At 41.5% G+C, this 20,666-nt stretch overlaps 4 pseudogenes; all 4 read right to left on the bottom strand.

Moving 5' to 3' along the window:
- Positions 1 to 558: 558 nt before the first annotated feature.
- Positions 559 to 652, bottom strand: LOC137235605 (U6 spliceosomal RNA; annotated as a pseudogene).
- Positions 653 to 2,465: 1,813 nt separating this feature from the next.
- Positions 2,466 to 3,168, bottom strand: LOC137234847 (CD63 antigen-like; annotated as a pseudogene).
- Positions 3,169 to 3,213: 45 nt separating this feature from the next.
- On the bottom strand, positions 3,214 to 4,578 carry LOC137234846 (arginine/serine-rich coiled-coil protein 2-like; annotated as a pseudogene).
- Positions 4,579 to 12,454: 7,876 nt separating this feature from the next.
- Positions 12,455 to 12,947, bottom strand: LOC137234845 (CD63 antigen-like; annotated as a pseudogene).
- Between the last annotated feature and the right edge of the window lie 7,719 nt (positions 12,948 to 20,666).

Below are 20,666 nucleotides of genomic sequence, written 5' to 3'. Positions count from 1 at the left end.
GGATTCGGTTTTTATGTTTGTAACTATTGTTTCTTAATTCCTTAATTTCTTTTTTTAGTTGAATTTTCTCTGCCTGATTAGTGCTTAAATTTTTATTTTTTTTTATTTTTCTTGGCTATTGATTTTCGTATGCCAAATTGCTCTCCTCCTCTTTTTCTTTTTAATTTGACCGGCTTTGGAACTTCAGGTTCCTCAATTTTTTGAATTTTGTTCCTCTTTCTATACTCTTCAATTGTTATTGGCTTAGGGCCTTGGTTTATTTTCTCGGGTGTTTTCTTTGCACCTTCTAGGAAATTTAAATTTTGTCTAGCTAGTTTATAAAAAATTTGGTCAAACTGACTTTGATTTTGTATGTCCTCTTTTGGGAACATAATTCAATAAGCAGTAAAAAAAATTTTTTACAGCAAAAATATAATTTTTGCTTGTCAATAGGCAGCCGCTAGGTTGCCCGAATATTTTTTTTTTTTTTTTAAATAATGGTTAAAGAAATGACTTCATACTTAAGCTAGTGTATTTATTATACTTATCATTATCATGCTCCTCTTGTTTATCACCATTGAAAATGTGGTACGCTTCACGAGATCAGTGTCATTCTTGCTCTGGGGCTATGCTAGTATCGTTCCAATTTTAATGTATTTTCCGTTGAAGTAATTGCCACAATATGCTAATCTTCGTGTATTTTCCGTTGAAGTAATTTTATTATTGGTGCCCGACTTTAACACCTTCTCTTTTTTTTTTTTTTACAAGGCTTAGGCTGTAATCAGCCAGAAAATCCTGCCCGTTATGACATTAGGCTGAAAAATCAGCCAGTAGCATCATAGGCAGGATCGCCATGTAGAAAGGCCCTAACGCAATTAAAACAAAGAAGACTTCACTGCTTGAATTATGAATGTCGAATTGTCTTTATTCAAATAATTCAGCATATTTATACTAGATTATTCTAAACACATTCTTACATATCTATTTACATTTAAGCTTACATACTTACATACATAACTACCTTAAACATACATACTTACATACCTACATACTACTCGGCACAAAATATGTACCTACATATATGAGCTGCAAATTTATGGGAAATGCTAACCTTGCAAGTTGCAGGAATGCAAATTGCTGGGATTCAAATTCGTTTGGTTGTGTGTTGTACACGTCTGTTTATTAATGGCTGTGTCAGCATTAATTCTCAAATGCATTTTATGTGTTGATGAACATTTAGACTATTTTTGTAGCAGGTTAGAATATTAGACCGATTTAAATATTTTGGATTAAATTGAATTGTTGGCTGCTTACACTACAACCCGAAAACGAGCGTTCCATCTTGTTACCTTCGCTATATTAATGAAAGATTTCCGTTATTTCACAAATGCATTTATTGGTTAACTTACATACTCTAAATAATCAATAAAAAAGGGAGCTGAATGTTGTTCCAGGGGCGAGCGGGAAGACGAAGCTACGTCCCCTGCGCTGGCCTCTCCCACACTATCCGGACCGATTCCGAAATCACAGTGACGGAAGCCGACCTTCCAGGCGTCAACTGTATTTCCGCGAACGGCCGGACGGCGGCAGAGGGGGCAGCCACGGGACGCGTCCCGGAGTCCCCGCTCGCCAGGCTCTGGGGGAGGAAGATATCCCTGGAGCTGACGGGACTGTCCCGCACCCTCGCCACTCTAAAAACCAGATCTCGTACGCTAGGGGGAGCAGGCCTCAGCTCCAGAGGATATACCTCCCTCACCCGTGGACACTCGTAAAAGAGCACATAGTAGTTCCAAAGAACCCGATACTGGAACAACTCATCCCCCACCAAATCAATACCCGTAGCGTTACGGACATCCATGAGGATGTGACGCACCACCCGCTGCCAAAAGCTAAGCTCCATAAAATGCCTGAATGGCACGGGGAACTGGCTCTCTGTGTATTCCCCCGGGTGCTCAGCTAATAATAAAGAAACATCCACGCGTGACATGACCCTGGAAAGGGAAAAGAAACCCGAATGAGTTAAAGTGCAAGGGTTATCTACGTGCCCATCTCCCTTTCACCAATCAACGCACCGGCCCCTTAATGGACCACAAGGCTTACAAATAGAACAGTCGCAAGACAAACGAAAACAAATTAACTATTCTACTACACAGTTAAAAATAAAAATGTAAGGCGCGATAACCTCCGAAGAGAATTTAGGCCGAGCTTCTCTTCCGAATTGCGTCGTGGTCTGCAGGGCAGATGAATTTTCACTAAGAGCTTTCCATGGCAGAAATACAGTCGGAGTGCTTGCCAAACGCGTCCGAGGGGCAACCCCGCTTAGAGAAATTTTCTTCGAATTGACAAAAAAAAAACCCTATTTCTAGAATATGATGCTACCTTGCAGTAGGTGGAGCACGCTACTATCTTACCACAAACTGCAAACAATTGGACAATCACTACACTAATTAAACAATAACTACGAAATCAACATCTGGATGGATCCCTTAATAGGAAGAGCGACGTCTTAGTTGCGAATATTATTTGCTAGGTAGCAAGCAATATGAAGCCAACCAACTTAACAGCCGAAATTAGAAGTCCAGCATATTTGGTAATATCGCTGTTCTCCTCCCAGAAGTCAACAAATGTCTGCTTGCAGCCACGACGCTAAATATTTTCTATCCGACAATTGCTGTCCTTGCAGCTTGATGGCGGGTAATAGCCTTGGAATGAATAATCCACATAGGAATTTTTACCACAGCATTCAATACTAATTTGAATTGCATCTATATAATCAGCTTTGCGTATGCGACACGCCCACGCCTTTTCGACCACATCGCCCATTATCACCAAATATCCATCTTTTTGTACCCACATGTAAATGACCAAAGCGATTTGGCCCACATACGGAACGAAGAGTAGCACAGAGTACGTCATCGACGTGCAGTATGATTCGCGTATCGCGCCACAACAGCCAAAACGATAAGCAATATACCGCATATCGAACAAAAAATTAAATAAGAATAACAAAGATATTTAACCAGAGAAAGACCTTTTTTTGTATTTCAGCCCATTTCAAAAAGGCTTTAGAGAGATTGACTGTTGTATTTTATTACTTTATGCATTTATTTTTTCGTTTAACAATTAAATAAGGATCTCGCTTATATGCATACTCATCGAAAGAAAATATATTTAAATACACACATACATACTTATGTAGGTACTTATTCTGCTTCATAAACTCTACAAAAAATATCAAATGTCATGAGAAATAATATTAGGCCAACGCAACCAACAAGGTGCATTTCGGGTTTGCATTAAAAAAGGTCGAGCTTGTGCACTGAAACCCAATCCAATGCGCCACGCATGGTATCTGTAACTTGACGTGCCACTTCATATTGCTGCAGTAAATTTGAGAGCATTACTTCACGCGTTTTCACATCAGGCGCTACAGATGGCACAGCTTTTGTTCAACTACTGCAATATCTTCCTTTGGTGGTGGCACATTACCCTTTATACCCATTAAACGCATAAATTTCGATGCTACCTTGCCATCGGTATCTTGAGAGAATTGCGCATTACCCCACCTTTCGCTGTATTCTCCGTCTTTTTAGCACCCCAAATCAATTTACGTTTTTGCACCTGTTCAGCATATTTGTTTGGATTTATAACATTTGGATTATAGTAACTAGGAAGTTGTATTACTGCAGGTTCAGCAGAAGAAGAAGACGCTGGTATTATGGCAATCACATTTGGTTGCTTTGGCGCTATTTCGCTGAGAGGCAGAGCCAATAATGGGTGCGTATGACTACGGAAACTAGAGCCACTGGCATATGTTTGGTACTCATTTTTGAGTTCCATGCTGATCATCTGTTTGTATTTTACGTTCCATCTCGAATGCAGAGTTCCGCGCTTTCTCTACAGCAAACTTTCGCGGTCACTGCGTTCACGTGACACAGAACGACGTTTAGGCGTCCTGGAACGCGAACGAGATCTAGTGCGGTGTTGTCTATAAGATTTATCAGTACGCGTATATGAACGTTTATGAGAATAAGAATGGCGTGGATGTGGCTGAGGTGGTGGCGATTGAGAAGGTGAAATACTGCATATGTGATTGCGGCTACTCGAACGAAAGTTCGTTGCGATCGCGATCTGAATGACGTTGATCGTATGATCGATTGTGATGATAAGGTGGACGAAAAGGAGAATTTGGTACAGTGGTAATTATTTTTAGTATTTTAATTGTTATTTTTATCCACGTCACTTGTTGCCAGCTCCGTCGTTGTTTTAGACCGAGATCAGTGCAAAGTGGTGCTTGGCATCAATGCTCAAATAAGTGAGCAGTCAGTTAGTTAAGGAGTCAACCACCACAGCCAGCCAGCTAACCGGTAGCCAAACAAAATGTGTAGAGCACCAAAGGCATTAGATTCATGCCAAAACAATAGCCTGTTGCTGTTGTTATTGACGATTGCTTCTGGTATCAGCTCATAGTGTTAATATTATTATTTTAAACTTTCAAGCTTTTGTAGATGCTGGTTCAACACTATACCAGTGTCATACTGCGTTTGCGTGGAAATATGATTTTGTTATATTTTCACTCGTTTTTGGGAATAAATACATTGTTTACAATTTGGTGTTGACAAATTTTTTCGTCGAAACGTCAATGCGTGTGAGCAGTGTTACCAGAGAGGTTTTCACAAAATTCACATGCAGATGGTTGCATGGCACTATAAAGTAGCAAAGGCCTTGTGAGTGATTTTGATCGCTCAAAGGCACGGCCACTATAATCACATTTGTGATGCACCTCATCATTAACGTTATTTTTTGATGTGGTTATGTGTGATTCAACAGCAACCCACCCAATACCAGACCTATTCTCAACTTAATCTTCTATCGACTTAGATACATAGCCTATGCCTCTATTGGGTTTAGCCACAGCAACGCCTCGAGCGTTGCTCGTCATACAATAACATATTTTACTTAATCAAGCTACATTAGATCTTACAGTTAAACTTTTCCCCTTTTGACAATTTCGAACATGTCGAGCCGCGCGGTGCGATATTTAAGAAACGGGCGACAGCATCAAGACTGGGCCAGGATAGCTAGAGCGGTAAACCCTAACCAAGTATGGATTTGACACGCGGATGTCAGTAAAAGTTCTCGAAAATTAGTGTTTACAAAGGATTTTCCGAATGATAGTCTGTAAATGGTGTCGGAATAAACGCTAGATGGAATCCTTTAAAGATGTGAAGACTTGTTGTTGCGCTAACGACGGGACACTCCTCGAAGGTTTGGAGAGGGTTATCGATGGTCTTTACCGGATATATACCCTATACGTTTCGTAACGAGCCGCCATTAGGGCACTGGCGGGACCATCTCGGGAGGATTCGTATGACCACATAGAAACTTTTCTTTATGCTGTGTTGGTTAAATTGGACACTTAGGGCATTGGTTGTTGGCGCATATATGCATGTCGAAACCATACAAGTTGTAAATTTGAGGTCACAATTGGAAGACTTAAGACATATCAATATTAGTTAGTGAACATATGGGGTCCTGGGCATACACATACATTCTTCGTTCTTAGCATACTGGGTTAGTTTCTGAATTAAGCCCCGTTTTAGTTCAATTAGCTCTACCATCTGTGATTTTCGGTTGGCGATAATCTAACTACATACATGCCAAATGGGTCTCACTTGTTTTTACCTTTAAATATGTGTTACAGCTGCAGAGACGACTGGAACCTTGTGTGCGTGTTGATTGAACAAAGATCGATGGTAACAATATTTTGCGATTTTTTATATATTATAGCTGAATTGCAAATGTAGTACTTCCGTGGCAGGGTTACAGCTGCAGCGACGACTGGAACCTTGTGTGAGTGTAGATTGCACAAAGATCGATGGTAGCAATATTTTGCGATTTTTTCTTTATATATTATAGCTGAATTGCGAGATGTGGCACTTCCGTGGCAGGCATTGTTTACTATATAGTTTGGCAGCTTAAATAGAGCTTATGTTGCGAATAGAGTGGAAGGCAGTGGACTAGGCAATCGAATGTCATATAATGAAGGAATTGATGTTCCGAGTTTTTCAAAATTTGCCCGAAATCCTGAATCACAAAAGGGAGTGTATTTAAGTACGAAAATGAAAAAATGTAGTTAGGTTTTGCTCCTTTTTTAGCATGAGATTTTCATTTTAAAAATGTAATATACAAACCAGTGTTCATTCTATGACTTTTTTAGCAGGAGATTTTCATTTTAAAAATGTAATATATAAACCAATGTTCCTTCTATTACTCATTTGATCTATGGAGCTTCACATGCACTTTATAAAAACGTGCTTTTTATTTTTACGAACTTACTCCTCAATGAAAATAAATGAAACACGTATTAATATAAGCATCATAAATTGCATGCATTTTATACATATGCATTATATTTTAAATTTTCTCTAACTATTCGTTTTGTGCTGACTAAATTTTGCTTATGCATAACTTTATTTGGCTATATAAGATAACAATTCCGGGGACCGTTTTCACTATCTTCGGTGAACGCTAACAAACACTTTATTTGAAAGAAATTGTTCAGTGATTCGTCAAATAAGGGTTACTTTAAAATAACGGACGTTAAAATTTCCCCTGTCACATGAGGAAAGATGAAATACAACTATTTTTATAACATGAAGATAGATAGAATATTTATTGGGGATTGCACTGCGACCGTTGATCTATTGTGCCCTTATCAGATTGCGTCGCGTTCCAGGAGGATATGTTCCACCGTCTCTCCTGATCGATCACGAAATCGACATGAATACAAAATTATGTTTTTTATTTAGTTGAACGGCGATAGAAATTCTTATATTTTTCAAGAATTCCAGGAAACTTCAAGAAGAACCCTAAGTGTTTAATTATTTGTGTTTTGCTTTGACGTTGGCGGTGCGTTGCTTATAGATTGAAGCAATTAACGCGCGTGTGTTCAAAGTCAGATGTAGACGCAACGCAAGTGCCAAACGACTCAAAAGTTACCTTAAGCTTAGTTGCTTCACGTGTTATTTATCATTATTAATTAAAAATGTTGGATCTCGTAAGAAGCTAAACTTAGGCAAGATAAACACGAGACATAGCTTTGTAGACGCGTACAAAATATGGAATGCAGCTTCGATTTTCTACGCCTCAAGATTTTTTATGCTATACCTAATACGCGTCTATGAAGATACGCCTCGTGTGCATCTTCCCTTAGATTATTTTCAAAGAAAAAATGCTTTGTTTTTTTAAACTTTATTCACATACATGTCTACTACTATAGCTGTCGCTTCCATACTACTATTTCATTATATACAAAAAAATTTGTTCGGCAAAATGCAACCTTGTCACATGCGTTCTCAAACACGGTTGCCACACCATGTTTTCATTTAGGACCAAAATGCATCGAAAAAAAAACCAGATCTCAAAAAAAAGGACCAAATTTTTGGTTTTTTATTGGTATACAAACAATTGGGATGTTTCAATGGTTTAATATATAAAATGTTAATAAAGTAGAAGTAAATCGTAAATAAAACTAAGCAGTGGTGCTAATGCTATTTTTACAGATGTTTACTTTTTCCCTAACAGTTTAAACTTCATACCAGAGCCTAGATTTAGTAAGTGTGAGTTGGAACTCAGACTAAAAATCAAGCGTCTTAAAAGTTTCAACTGTGTAATAACTGAATGCCGATCGAAATATCTAATCACTAAAACTTTTTTCTGATAAGTCCGTTGTTTCATCAAAAATTAATGACAATGTGTTTGCCCGAACATTCAACACTTCCCTTATTAATGCCTTGCCTAAATTATCTGCCGGGTGAAATTTCATTGTTCTGCTACATTTTATAGATAGAGGAATTTTCGTGGTAAGAATTCCATTGAAGTGTAAATTGGTTAGGTATTTCAATTATTTTATACGATGTTTAATGATTAAGTTGAAACACGACTTTTCTAGTGTTTAGATTTACCGGAAGTTCCGGCCACCATATTTATTTTCAAGTTTGCCCTCTATTTTCATATCGATAGTTTTATAATATTTACAATAGGGTTGCTTAACGTCTAATAACTTAAGCTGCATGTACATGGGTTTACAGAAGTAAATTGAAAATTATGTGTGGGTAATATATTTGCCGAAAATTTTATTAGTAGTATTTTGAATTTTTGTTTCAGAGAAAAAGAAATAAAAGTACTAAATTATTGCCGAACAAGAACCAAAATTGAGAAAAAGGGACCAGCGGACCATATGGGGTTGAAAAGGGCTATTTTTTGTCCAAATGGACTGAGGTGGCAACTGTGTTCTCAAATGCAAGCTTCCACATCAAATACATCAGGTATGCTTAACCAACAAAACGATATCATTTCGTTACGATAATCAACGTTAATAAACGAAACGAAGTCATTTCGTTTATTAACGTTAAGATCGTAAAATTAACGTTTATTAACGTTGATTATCGTAACGAAATGATATCGTTTCGTTGGTTAAGCATGCCTGAAATACATACACATATAAGTACTTCGACATTACGAAATACATTGTGGCGTTGTAAGCCAATGTATTTTTGCATAAAACATTTTTGACCACCACAGTACCACAGATTAAGTGTAAAATTTCACAAAAATAATACATTTTTTCGAAAAATCGCATCGAATAACTGCAGTCCTTGTTTACGAATTTAGAATCAATGAGAATGGCAAACACGAACGAGTATGAAATATAATGTCAAAACGTATATGCACATGGTTGTATTTCAATGCACGAAAGTGCTTTAAAAACGCATGAAATTGTTAAATTAAAGTTGAAAAAAAAATGTTAAAAACTTTAATATCAATAAAAAGCTTCTTTTAATAACAACAAATACGCCTTATATATTCTATTAATACATCAATTGGTAAGGTTTATCTCACTTTAAAATTTAAGTTAAATAATCTAAAGTTTTTTTTTTGAAATTGAGTCGAGAACTGTGCGTGTGAATGTGCGAATTTCACCGATCAGCTGTTAGCTGCGCTACTTGGTAAAATTTACAATGGTGGCAGGGTTCATGCAAATATCAAGTGTTGTATAGACGAACTTCTGTCTCAACATCGTATTGAGTTGTCGATTTTTCGATACTTTCGTTTTTGCTCACCACCAGTAAGAGATAAAGGTGTATGTGATGCTAAGCAGCGCGACACCGAGCGGCACGACACTTAGCGACACGTACTACAGGGGTTCAATCCCCTAACTGAAAAATTTTCAGTCATTGAAAACTCATCTGCCCACATAATTTGCACTTTTTTAATAAGATTCTGTAAATTGTTGTGCACATTGTTTCGCTGAATGTAAAGGCCTTATGTCAGTGAGAAATTATTCATCAAACGCCATGAAAACAAAAAGGTCATTCTGTAACAGGGCGTATTAGTTTTGAATATCACAATAGTGTACACTGGCTGCCAAGAAAACTCACGAAGTTTTTATCAGTGAGTCCTTTTGGTTCACAGTTTCGCTTTACAGAATCATAATTTCAAAGTTTGCACAATTTCTTGAAACTTAAAATGGGCGAATGGGGCCCCAGAGCACTCGCGGCATTTTTGCCTAATAGAGGCGCGTGAACTCTATGCGGCGCGACACTGTAAGAAAAATTGTGTCGCTACATGTCGCGTCGTGTGGTGTGCACTCTGCTTAGTTGGTCAACTAGGTTGGGTCGTGGCGTCTGACGGTCGCCAAATCTGCATGGTTCGACAAGTATACATGCAAAGAATATTATGTCACTATACGTCGCGTCGTATAGGAGCATTCAGCTTACACGAACCCGATCGTTGAAGGCACACGAGAAATCAATGACTATAGCCAACGAGAAAGTAAAGCAATATCTTGATGGCCTGCATGATAGGTCGCAATGTTTATTATGCAAAATTAACCACCAGCTGCCCTATAATTCCCTGTCTATATCTAACTTGCTCGCCACCCAACCCATCGTCAAATACAGAAGGTCATGCATTGGTTTATCTAGCGAACCTCTCTTTCCAGATTCAACATGACTCGCTTTACGGCATTGCGTGAAAAGGCAGAGAGCATGGTACAACGATATCCCGCACCATGCCACCTATGCGAAGGTAATCACCCCCTTCGTCTATGCCCAAGCTATAGGGCGAAAACTCCCGAAGAGAGGCTAAGGGAAGTACTCGTCGAACGGCTTTGCAGCAACTGTTTGTCCATATCACACAGCGCCGGCGCATGTACCAGCCAAGGACGGTGCCATAGGTGTCAGGGAAAACACCACACCACCCTACACATCGGAGGAGAAGACCAGCCAGAAATCGATACACGACCGTGGTGTGTGCAAGTTGAGAGCGAAGAAGAAAATGAAAACTGGCTGACACTAGATGCATCTGGAATTGAAACCGACGACCTGGAGGAAGGGGAGATTGTAGAAGTCGGAGCGGAATCTCGGACTTTCCACCCAGCCCCCCGGAGGGAAGCGGAAGCCAGAACTTGGCGCGGAACCGCGGCCTTTCCGCCCATTGCTACAACAACAACAACATCAACGTGGAGCGGAATCTCGGACTTTCCGCCCACCCATACGAAAGCAACAGCAGCGTGGAACGGAATATCGGTCTTTCCGTCCACCCATAAGAGAGCAACGCCAGCGGGGAGCGGATTCGCGCCCTTTCCGCCGCCCTACGAAAGATCAACGAAAATTTGGAACGAAATCTCGGACTTTCCGTCCTCCCCCTCGACAACAACAACGGCGTGGAGAAGAATCACGGACTTTCCGCCCATCCAACCAACTTCGCCGCAAGCCGAACGAAAAGAAATCGTCACATCGCCAAATGATTCCTGTCCGCACGGTAGCCAGAACGGCCTCTCGAGCCTCGCAGCTACCGGCATCCTTCAGAAATGGGCACATCGTTCGTGAAACGGTAGCCTTGAGGCCGTTCGTTTCAATATCACCAACTGCATTGGTAAAAATAGTGGCACGAGGATGCCTTCACATGGTCCGAGCGCTGATCGACGCCTGCGCCCCAACTTCCATCATCGCGCACGACCTAGCGCGAGAATTACACTTCGCGGATGACGCTCCGGGTACTCTCCGAGGGTGCCTCCTTCGAATACGGGGTTCGCAAGGAGTAAATAAGCGGTTGACAGTGCACGCCATTATCAAACATCGCGGTGATAAGTCCAACCGCAAACGTCGATCCGTCGATCGCCAGCACGTTCACGCACATAAGACTTGCGGACCCCAATTTCCACACCTCCGCGCCTGTTGGACTGATACTGGGAGCCGACGCATACGCCGAAATGTTGCTAACAGGAGCGCAACCAACAACGATGGGCCCCTTTTTGGCTCAAAGTAGCATCTTTGGGTGGCTCTTGTCAGGATCGTGCGCTGCATAAAGATCAACAAGCAAAATTATACCCTGAAATTGAAGAACGTATACGCATACGCATACGAAAAACCACATATATTAAAATTAAGTAAAGAACCAATACAACGTATACGCACACGCATACGCAAACGCAAAATACGCATGCGCCTTGAAGAATGAGTTTATGAATTTTCAATGAATTAGTAATTTGTACATAAAAAACCAAAATAAAAGAATGTGCCAAACAAACTGAAATATCAACCATGTCTTGTTTTCGTAATTTTGCTTACTCTTTCATCCCAGCGCAAGAACCAAGGATGCGAACGAAGACGAGTCGACGCGTTGGATGAAATCTCCACCTAAGCACACATCTGTTAGAAATTAAGTAATCCCGGCCAAGTCTCGTGGCTGTGCTGATCCATAGCCGTTGCTCTGGCAAGGGGGCCGGCATGTTTAGGCCACCAAGCTAAATTCTTTTTATATGTCTTCGCGGATGGCCCACCCTAATCCTACATTCCTTTGAGCATATCGCCAGTCAGCCAACGCTAGCCCCATAGCACCCCACAAAGAAATCAGTCCCGCAAGAAAAGCTCAGCTAATAATAAAGAAAAATCCACGCGTGATATGACCCTGGAAAGGGAAAAGAAACCCGAATGAGTTAAAGTGCAAGGGTTATCTACGTGCCCATCTACTCCCTTTCACCAATCAACGCACCGGCCCCTTAATGGACCACAAGGCTAACAAATAGAACAGTCACAAGACAAACGAAAACAAATTAACTATTCTACTACACAGTTAAAAATAAAAATGTAAGGCGCGATAACCTCCGAAGAGAATTTAGGCCGAGCTTCTCTCCAATTTGCGTCGTGGTCTGCAGGGCAGATGAATTTTCACTAAGAGCTTTCCATGGCAGAAATACAGTCGGAGTGCTTGCCAAACGCTTCCGAGGGGCAACCCCGCTTAGAGAAATTTTCTTCGAATTGACAAAAAAAAAAACCCCTATTTATAGAATATGATGCTACCTTGCTGTAGGTGGAGCACGCTACTATCTTACCACAAACTGCAAACAATTGGACAATCACTACACTAATTAAACAATAACTACGAAATCAACATCTAGATGGATCCCTTAATAGGAAGAGCGACGTCTTAGTTGCGAATATTATTTGCTAGGTAGCAAGCAATATGAACCCAACAAACTCAACAGCCGCAAATAGAAGTCCAGCATATTTGGTAATATTGCTGTCCTCCTCCCAAAAGTCAACAAATGTCTGCTTGCAGCCACGACGATAAATATTTTCTATCCGACAATTGCTGTCCTCGCAGCACGATGGCGGGTAATAGCCTTGGAATGAATAATCCACATAGGAATTTTTACCACAGCATTCAATACTAATTTGAATTGCATCTATATAATCAGCTTTGCGTGTGCGACGCGCCCATGCCTTTTCGACCACATCGCCCATTATCACCAAATATCCATCTTTTTGTACCCACATGTAAATGACCAAAGCGATTTGTCCCACATACGGAACGAAGAGTAGCACAGAGTACGTCATCGACGTGCAGTATGATTCGCGTATCGCGCCACAACAGCCAAAACGATAACCAATATAGCGCATATCGAACAAAAAATTAAATAAGAATAACAAAGATATTTAACCAGAGAGAGATCTTTTTTTTGTATTTCAGCCAATTTCAAAAAGGCGTTAGAGAGATTGACTGTTGTATTTTATTACTTTATGCATTTATTTTTTCGTTTAACAAGTAAATAAGGATCTCGCTTATATGCATACTCATCGAAAGAAAATATATTTAAATACATACATACATACTTATGTAGGTACTTATTCTGCTTCATAAACTCTACAAAAAATATCAAATGTCATGAGAAATAATATTAGACCAACGCAACCAACAAAGTGCATTTCGGGATTGCATTCAAAAAGGTCGAGCTTGTGCACTGAAACCCAAACCAAGGCGCCACGCATGGTATGTGTAACTTGATGTGCCACTTCATATTGCTGCTGTAAATTTGAGAGCATTACTTCACGCTTTTTCACATCAGGCGCTACAGGTGGCACAGCTTTTGTTCAACTACTGCAGTATCTTCCTTTGGTGGTGGCACATTACCCTTTATACCCATTAAACGCATAAATTTCGATGCTACCTTGCCGTCGGTATCTTGAGAGAATTGCGCATTACCCCACTTTTCGCTGTATCCTCCTTCTTTTTAGCACCCCAAATCAATTTACGTTTTTGCACCTGTTCAGCATATTTGTTTGGATTTATAACATTTGGATTAAAGTAACTAGGAAGTTGTATTACTGCAGGTTCAGCAGAAGAAGAAGATGCTGATGTAATGGCAATCACATTTGGTTGCTTTGGTGCTGTTTCGCTGAGAGGCAGAGCCAATAATAGTTGCGTATGACCACGGAAACTAGAGCCACTGGCATATGTTTGTGACTCATTTTTGAGTTCCATGCTGATCATCTGTTTGTATTTTACGTTCCATCTCGAATGCAGAGTTCCGTGCTTTCTCTACAGCAAAACTTTCGCGGTTACTGCGTTCACGTGACACAGAACGACGTTTAGGCGTCCTGGAACGCGAACGAGATCTAGTGCGGTGTTGTCTATAAGATTTATCAGTACGCGTATATGAACGTTTATGAGAATAAGAATGGCGTGGATGTGGCTGAGGTGGTGGCGATTGAGAAGGTGAAATACTACAGATGTGATTGCGACTACTCGAACGAAAGTTCGTTGCGATCGCGATCTAAATGACGTTGATCGTATGAACGATTGTGATGATTAGGTGGACGAAAAGGAGAATTTGGTACAGTGGTAATTATTTTTAGTATTTTAATTATTATTTTTATCCACGTCACTTGTTGCCAGCTCCGTCGTTGTTTTAGACCGAGATCAGTGCAAAGTGGTGCTTGTCATCAATGCTCAAATATGTGAGCATTCAGTTAGTTAAGGAGTCAACCACCACAGCCAGCCAGCTAGCCGGTAGCCAAACAAAATGTGTAGAGCACCAAAAGTAGCAGATTCATGCCAAAATAACAGCCTGTTGCTATTGTTATTGACGATTGCTTCTGGTATCAGCTCATAGTGTTAATATTATTATTTTAAACTTTCAGGCTTTTGTAGATGCTGGTTCAACACTATACCAGCGTCATACTGCGTTTGCGTGGAAATATGATTTTGTTATATTTTCACTCGTTTTTGGGAATAAATACATTGTTTACAATTTGGTGTTGACAAATTTTCGAAACGTCAATGCGTGAGAGCAGTGTTACCAGAGAGGTTTTCACAAAATTCACATGCAGATGGTTGCATGGCACTATAAAGTAGCAAAGGACTTCTGTGTGATTTTGATCGCTCAAAGGCACGGCCACTATAATCACATTTGTGATGCACCTCATCATTAACATTATTTTTCGATGTGGTTATGTGTGATTCAACAGCAACCCACCCAATACCAGACCTATTCTCAACTTAATATTCTATCGACTTAGATACATAGCCTATGCCTCTATTGGGTTTAGCCACAGCAACGCCTCGAGCGTTGCTCGTCATACAATAACATATTTTACTTAATCAAGCTACATTAGATCTTAAAGTTAAACTTTTCCCCTTTTGACAATTTCGAACATGTCGAGCCGCGCCGTGCGATATTTGAGAAACGGGCGACAGCATCAAGACTGGGCCAGGATAGCTAGAGCGGTAAACCCTAACCAAGTATGGATTTGCCAATAGAAAACAGGCGGATGCCAGTAAAAGTTCTCGAAAATTAGTGTTTACAAAGGATTTTCCGAATGATAGTCTGTAAATGGTGTCGGAATAAACGCTAGATGGAATCTTTTAAAGATGTGAAGAGTTGTGGTTGCGCTAACGACGGGACACTCCTCGAAGGTTTGGAGAGGGTTATCGATTGTCTTTACCGGATATATACCCTATACGTACCGTAACGAGCCGCCATTAGGGCACTGGCGGGACCATCTCGGGAGGATTCGCATGACCACATAGAACCTTTTCCTTATGCTGTCCACGTGTTGGTTAATTTGGACACTTAGGGCATTGGTTGTTGGCGCATATATGCATGTCGAAACCATACAAGTTGTAAATTTGACGTCACAATTGGAAGACTTAAGACATACAAATATTAGTTAGTGAACATATGGGGTCCTGGGCATACACATACATTCTTCGTTCTTAGCATACTGGGTTAGTTTCTGAATTAAGCCCCGTTTTAGTTCAATTAGCTCTACCATCTGTGATTTTCGGTTGGCGATAATCTAACTACATACATGCCAAATGGGTCTCACTTGTTTTTACTTTTAAATATGTGTTACAGCTGCAGAGACGACTGGAACCTTGTGTGCGTGTTGATTGAACAAAGATCGATGGTAGCAATATTTTGCGATTTTTATATATTATAGCTGAATTGCAAATGTAGTACTTCCGTGGCAGGGTTACAGCTGCAGCGACGACTGGAACCTTGTGTGAGTGTAGCTTGCACAAAGATCGATGGTAGCAATATTTTGCGATTTTTTCTTTATATATTATAGCTGAATTGCGAGATGTGGCACTTCCGTGGCAGGGTTCATGCAAATATCAAGTGTTGTAGAGACGAACTTCTGTCTCAACATCGTATTGTGACTTATCGATTTTTCGATACTTTCGTTTTTGCTCACCACCAGTAAGAGATAAAGGTGTATGTGATGCTAAGCAGCGCGACACCTAGCGGCACGACACTTAGCGACACGTACTACAGGGGTTCAATTCCCTAACTGAAATATTTTCAGTCATTGAAAACTCATCTGCCCACATAATTTGCACTTTAAATTTTCATAAGATTCTGTAAATTGTTTTGCACATTATTTCGCTGAATGTAAAGGCCTTATGAAAACAAAAAGGTCATTCTGTAACAGGGCGTATTAGTTTTGCATATCACAATAGTGTACACTGGCTGCCAAGAAAACTCACGAATTTTTATCAGTGAGTCCTTTTGGTTCACACTTTCGCTTTACAGAATCATAATTTCAAAGTTTGCAAAATTTCTTGAAACTTACAATGGGCGAATGGGGCCCCTGAGCATTCGCGGCATTTTTGCCTAATAGAGGTGCGTGAACTCTATGCGGCGCGACACTGCAAGGAAAATTGTGTCGCTACATGTCGCGTCGTGTGGTGTGCACTCTGCTTAGTTGGTCAACTAGTTTGGTGTCGTCTGACGGTTGCCAAATCTGCATGGTTCGACAAGTATACATGCAAAGAATATTATGTCACTATACGTCGCGTCGTATAGGAGCATTCAGCTTACACGTACCCGATCGTTGAAGGCACACGAGAAATCAATGACTATAGCCAACGAGAAAGTAAAGCAATATCTTGATGGCCTGCATGATAGGTCGCAGTGTTTATTATGCAAAATTAACCACCAGCTGCCCTATAATTCCCTGTCTATATCTAACTTGCTCGCCACCCAACCCATCGTCAAATACAGAAGGTCATGCATTGGTTTATCTAGCGAACCTCTCTTTCCAGATTCAACATGACTCGCTTTACGGCATTGCGTGAAAAGGCAGAGAGCATGGTAGAACGATATCCCGCACCATGCCACCTATGCGAAGGCAATCACCCCCTTCGTCCATGCCCAAGCTATAGGGCGAAAACTCCCGAAGAGAGGCTAAGGGAAGTACTCGTCGAACGGCTTTGCAGCAACTGTTTGTCCATATCACACAGCGCCGGCGCATGTACCAGCCAAGGACGGTGCCATAGGTGTCAGGGAAAACACCACACCACCCTACACATCGAAGGAGAAGACCAGCCAGAAATCGATACACGACCGTGGTGTGTGCAAGTGGAGAGCGAAGAAGAAAATGAAAACTGGCTGACACTAGATGCATCTGGCATTGAAACCGACGACCTGGAGGAAGTTGAGATTGTAGAAGTCGGAGCGGAATCTCGGACTTTCCACCCGGCCCCCCGAGGGAAGCGGAAGCCAGCACTTGGCGCGGAACTGCGGCCTTTCCGCCCATTGCTACAACAACAACAAAATCAACGTGGGGCGGAATCTGGGACTTTCCGCCCACCCATACGAAAGCAACAGCAGCGTGGAACGGAATATCGGTCTTTCCGTCCACCCATAAGAGAGCAACGCCAGCGGGGAGCGGATTCGCGGTCTCTCCGCCGCCCTACGAGAGAGCAATGCCAATTTGGAACGGAATCTCGGACTTTCCGTCCTCCCTCTCGACAACAACAACGGCGTGGAGCAGAATCACCGACTTTCCGCCCATCCAACCAACTTCGACGCAAGCCGAACGAAAAGGAATCGTCACATCGCCAAATGATTCCTGTTCCTACGGTAGCCAGAACGGCCTCTCGAGCCTCGCAGCTATCGGCATCCTTCAGAAATGGGCACATAATTCGTGAAACGGTCGCCTTGAGGCCGTTCGTTTCAATATCACCAACTGCATTGGTAAAAATAGTGGCACGAGGATGCCTTCACATGGTCCGAGCGCTGATCGACGCCTGCGCCCCAACTTCCATCATCGCTCACGACCTAGCTCGAGAATTCCACTTCACGAATGACGCCCCGGGTACTCTCCGAGGGTGCCTCCTTCGAATACAAGGTTCGCAAGGAGTAAATAAGCGGTTGACAGTGCACGCCATTTTAAAACATCGCGGTGATAAGTCCAACCGCAAACGTCGATCCGTCGATCGCCAGCACGTTCACGCACATAAGACTTGCGGACCCCAATTTCCGCACCTCCGCGCCTGTTCGACTGATACTGGGAGCCGACGCATACGCCGAAATGTTGCTAACAGGAGCGCAGCCAACAACGATGGGCCCCTTTTTGGCTCAAAGTAGCATCTTTGGGTGGCTCTTGTCAGGATCGTGCCCTGCATAAAGATCAACAAGCAAAATTATACCTTGAAATTGAAGAACGTATACGCATACGCATACGCAAAACCACATATCTTTAAATGAAATAAAGAACCAATACAACGTATTCGCACACGCATACGCAAACGCAAAATACACACGCGCCTTGAAGAATGAGTTTATGAATTTTCAATGAATTAGTAACTTGTACATAAAAAACCAAAATAAAAGAATGTGCCAAACAAACTGAAGTATCAATCATGTCTTGTTTTCGCATTTTTGCTTACTCTTTCATCCCAGCGCAAGAACCAAGGATGCGAACGAAGACGAGTCGACACGTTAGATGAAATTTCCACCTAAGCACACATCTGTTAGAAATTAAGTCATCCCGGCCAGTTCTCGTTGCTGCGCTGATCCATAGCCGTTGCTTTCGCAAGGGGCCGGCATGTTTAGGCCACCAAGCTAAATTCTTTTTATATGTCTTCGCGGATGACCCACCCTAATCCTACATTCCTTTGAGCATATCGCCAGTCAGCCAACGCTAGCCCCATGGCACCCCACAAAAAAATCAGTCCCGCAAGAAAAGCACAGCTAATGTGCATTATTCTGGTAAGTCTAATGCCTTAACTTATAAAACATACCCAACATCTAAGTCCGATGTAAGACTCATATAAACCGTTCAGACAAAAATACTAAGGCCTCACTAAGGCGTTCGTTTTTCGCATCGACAACGCACAAGCAGGTTGGTAGTCAGCAGAACAATTAATATACCATTGTTTTGTTATGTTTTCAAACGCCTACCAATAACATGCACGAACATATCCGTGCCTGCTTAGGGCAATGAACGGACGGTGCAGTTCTTAGGTTTTGCATAATAACACACGCTCAAACCTATTGCCACATATGTGAGTATATGGATGGACATATCGGTAACTATTTATATTTTTTTGTGCCAGCATGTCTCTGCTAAGGCATCTGCCTCAATGCATGGCGAAGTATGTACATCCATATACGTGCATATATATCTTACGGATTTCCTCCTATTGTATGCGCTTTTGAGCAAAGGTAATTTCCCCTCAAAACAGTTAGCTATGTCAACTGCGGCTCGCGGGTTTTATGTCTTTTGCGAAGAACTTAACTTTTACTTTTCTGTCAACCTTCAGCGGATCAGCAGCAGCCACAGCACCGGGTAAGCCTATATATATATACTTAGCTATAACTTACAATAAAATTTGATTTGTCTATAACACTATTAATATCACTTACATGAATTGAACTTTAATAAATTTTATAACGATTATATGATTAAAACTCTCTCTCTCTTTTTACTTCTTTATATCGACACAATCCACGGGGAATCTGAGCTATCCAACCCCTCTGAATTGTATTCAGTGAGCCTTAAAGCAAACGACGATTCAAGTGAGATTGTACGGTGGGCGCACCGGCATTTAGACCCACAGCAGATTCTGTAAGAGTCGAAAAGCAAACGCGTAGGTATTACAACGTAACCATAACGGCATATATCATAACGTTTCTCAACGACACTTTCGACCTCTGGCAAAATTAGCGACGACGAGGCAACAAAAGCCGCAGCGGCTGCAGGAGGCGGCAGCAACGTCTACGCCAACGGCGGTGCTAACGCCGAAATTGCTGATAGACCGCAAATAAATGCGGTATTTGGGAAGTTACCGTTTCCCAAGCTTAATTCCAAATATAACATAGAGTCATGGTTTATTAAAATCGATGCGTGGTTTGAAATCCATGGTTTTGGTGTACGTAATGAAAACGATAAGTACAAAGCTATTATAGCACATGCGGACGACTTCATTCTAGACCAGGTTTTCGAATTAGTGCGCTGGCCAGCTACATCAGCCCCGTATGTTACGCTTAAAAAAGCCATAATCGAGAAATTCAGCGATTCTGCTATGGCCCGACTCGCTAAGTTAACCGGCATACAACTTGGCGACAGTAAACCAAGCCATTTGCTGAGCCAAATGCAACGAACAAATGCCACGAAAGACGAGTCAATTATCCAGCAATACTGGCTCAAACAGCTACCTGAATCAGCACGCGCCGTTATCGCCGGCAAGCTATAGGCACATCCCAGCACGCCATTGCATCAACTCGCAATCATCGCAGACTCAGTACGAGATGCACTAAGCCGAGACTCGAACGCATCAGCACCAGCTAGAGGATCCGCCATCAACGCTGTCGAAACATCATCCAACCGTGTGTCCGAGTTAGAAAGACGAGCTGAAAAGCAAGAGGAAATACTCGACAGCATCAACAGCAAGCTAAATCAGTTAACACTCAACAATCGCAGTCGACCACGTGAACGTTCACGAAGCACAGCTAAACACACTAATACACATTACGGCACGGCAAAGGTGGAACAATCTCCGATTTGTTGGTATAATCGCGAATACGGAACGCAAGTTCGTATGTGTCG

Source organism: Eurosta solidaginis, chromosome X (assembly GCF_040869045.1).
Source record: "Eurosta solidaginis isolate ZX-2024a chromosome X, ASM4086904v1, whole genome shotgun sequence".
NCBI classification, from domain to species: Eukaryota; Metazoa; Arthropoda; class Insecta; order Diptera; family Tephritidae; genus Eurosta; species Eurosta solidaginis.
The sequence above is the reverse complement of the archived record's forward strand: the minus strand, read 5'-3'. Positions and strand labels throughout refer to the sequence as shown.